Genomic DNA, 2,396 nt, shown 5'->3' on the forward strand with positions numbered 1-2,396 from the left:
AAAGCATAATCGGAAAGCATTTTGACAACATACACAAACCATAATATAATTTTGGCATTATAACTGATTACTTCATAACATACACTAAAGATAACTACTCACTAATCATGGCAACAATATCACAAAGCATAATAATGAAAGACATTATATAAAGACAAGGTATAGAAGTACCAGTAGATTAAACGAGTTCTGAATACAAAAGTGACAACTTCAAGACTCCAGACCGCTCCTAATACAATCTTCGGCGTTCTTCTCCGGGTACTAGGTGTCCCGCACGGAATCGAAGACCTTGAAAGTATGACTAATATTGTACAAGAGAGAGAAAGAAGTGAATTGAAGTGTGTGTCAGAATGAATGACAAATGCCCTTTAAATAAACCAAAAATTTCCCTGCAAATGGCTGACAGGCCGTTTGCAGGGGCCGTTTGCCAGACCAGCCCGTTTCCAAGGGTCGTTTGCTGAGGGCGTGTGGCAGGCCGTTTGCCATACTAGCAGGCCGTTTGGTAGCCCATTTAGAAAGCCGTTTAGCTTGCTAATTTGCTGGATCGTAACTTGATTTCTTGTCTTTCACCGTTTTCGCTCTAGAATCTTCGTTTTAGCTCCGTTTCTCTTGATTCTTTTTGCACCGTCTTCGTAATTACTTGTTCTTCAATATTGACCGCCGAAGCGGGTATTTTGGCGATAAATTTTGGGACTTTATTGTTTTTGGGCCTTAATACCGGGGTGAAAACGCGAGTTTTAGCCGATATCACTTCCCATCTATTATTTTCCAGCACTTTTTCCCCCTTTCCTATCAACTCTCGTACATGACCCAACACACACACACACACATAAACCCTAGCTTTTAATTTGATGAAGATGATGATGGAATCCAAGTCCTAATTTCAAGATTGCATCTTGGATTGATTAGGGTTTTTGATATAGAAGTTAGAAATTGCAATTAGTGACTTGAATCTTGCATCTTATATTCATTAATTGATTGATTAGTGTTCTATTTTGTTTGAGGTTGTTTATAAACTTGTATTTTAGTCAAAAAAACTGCTCGAACCATAAATAAATTTGGGCATAAACCGTGGGTAAGCAGACCACGGCTGCTGCTACTGCTTTTCCTGCTGTCGCTGCTGTTTCTGATCAGCTGACTGCTGCCACCATGGCTGCTAATGGTAGTTGGTGGCTGGTGGTTGGTTGTGGTGGTGGCTATCTTTTTGCTGTCGCTGCTGCTAATCTGTTTTTGTTTCTGATGCAGCAGCTTCGGCTGCTGTTGCTATTTTTCTTGTGCGGCTGCTGCCGCTGCTTCCCTTCTGTTTCTAACAGCTACTGCTACCGGCGTGCGGCTGCTGGCCTTTGGTGGCTGCCGGCCTTTGGTGGCTGTCGCCGATTGGTGGTGGTTGCTGGTTTCGGTTCGGTGTCAGTTGGTTACTCGGTTGGACTTCAACCCGTTGTGTAAATTGTGTAACCTTTGTATTTTAGTTTCAATTTATAAATGTGTATGTGTATATTTTAGCTCGTGACCCATTTGTGGATTTTAATTTGGGTCTTTAATTATATAAGTGTGAATTTGGTATGAAATTTGGTACGTAGTAGTCATTGCGTGTTTGTTATGACCCGCCCATTCGGACTTAGTACATATAAAAATATATTGTATATATAAGTGTATGTATATGTATATAGGTGCATATATGGGTATATATATGTAAAATATTACATGTGTGAATCGACCATTTTAACCCCGTTGACCCGTTTGGACTAGTTGTGTCAAAATGGTTATTAATTGATTATTAGATGTTCTCGTGGTCGTAATAAGTACTTGCAGATGTTTGGATATTTTAAATTTGGGTCTTGGACTTATTAGATGAAAATCCTTTCGAGCATCTTCAACAATTTATCGATATTTGTGATCTTTACAAGTATAAAGATGTCACCGATGATGCTTATAAGTTAAGAGCATTTCCTTTCACTTTTCAAGATGATGCGAAAGTATAGTTAAGGAATCTACCCTCCGATTCGATTAAGACGTTTCAAGATTTAAGTGATGCTTTTATTAATCACTTCTTTCCACCATCAAAGGCGGAAAGGCTAAGGATGGAGATTAATACATTTACACAACACAATGATGAGTCTTTGTATAATGCATGGATACTGTTTAAGAAAATGCTAAGAGCTTGCCCACCGCATGGATTAACCAAGAAAGAGTACATCAACACGTTCTACCGGGGTACTAATCCTCCGACAAGACAAACTTTAGATTCATCCTTTAGAGGAGTGTTTATGTATAAATCACCTAATGTGGCCGAAACCATGTTAGAAGATATGTCGGTTAACACCTACAAATGGAACCCTTCACCACGAGATTTGCCAAAGAAAAGTGTAGCACAAGTGGAGAGTGACAACGGTAAA

The 2,396-nt window shown here is 39.4% G+C and overlaps 1 non-coding gene across 1 annotated transcript; it reads right to left on the reverse strand.

Moving 5' to 3' along the window:
* Positions 1-2,072: 2,072 nt before the first annotated feature.
* LOC139886831 (small nucleolar RNA R71) lies at positions 2,073-2,179 on the reverse strand. Its single transcript, XR_011772692.1, has one exon. It is a non-coding gene; the product is annotated as a small nucleolar RNA R71 (small nucleolar RNA).
* Between the last annotated feature and the right edge of the window lie 217 nt (positions 2,180-2,396).

This window comes from Rutidosis leptorrhynchoides, chromosome 1 (assembly GCF_046630445.1).
Source record: "Rutidosis leptorrhynchoides isolate AG116_Rl617_1_P2 chromosome 1, CSIRO_AGI_Rlap_v1, whole genome shotgun sequence".
In the NCBI taxonomy this organism is placed as follows: domain Eukaryota; kingdom Viridiplantae; phylum Streptophyta; class Magnoliopsida; order Asterales; family Asteraceae; genus Rutidosis; species Rutidosis leptorrhynchoides.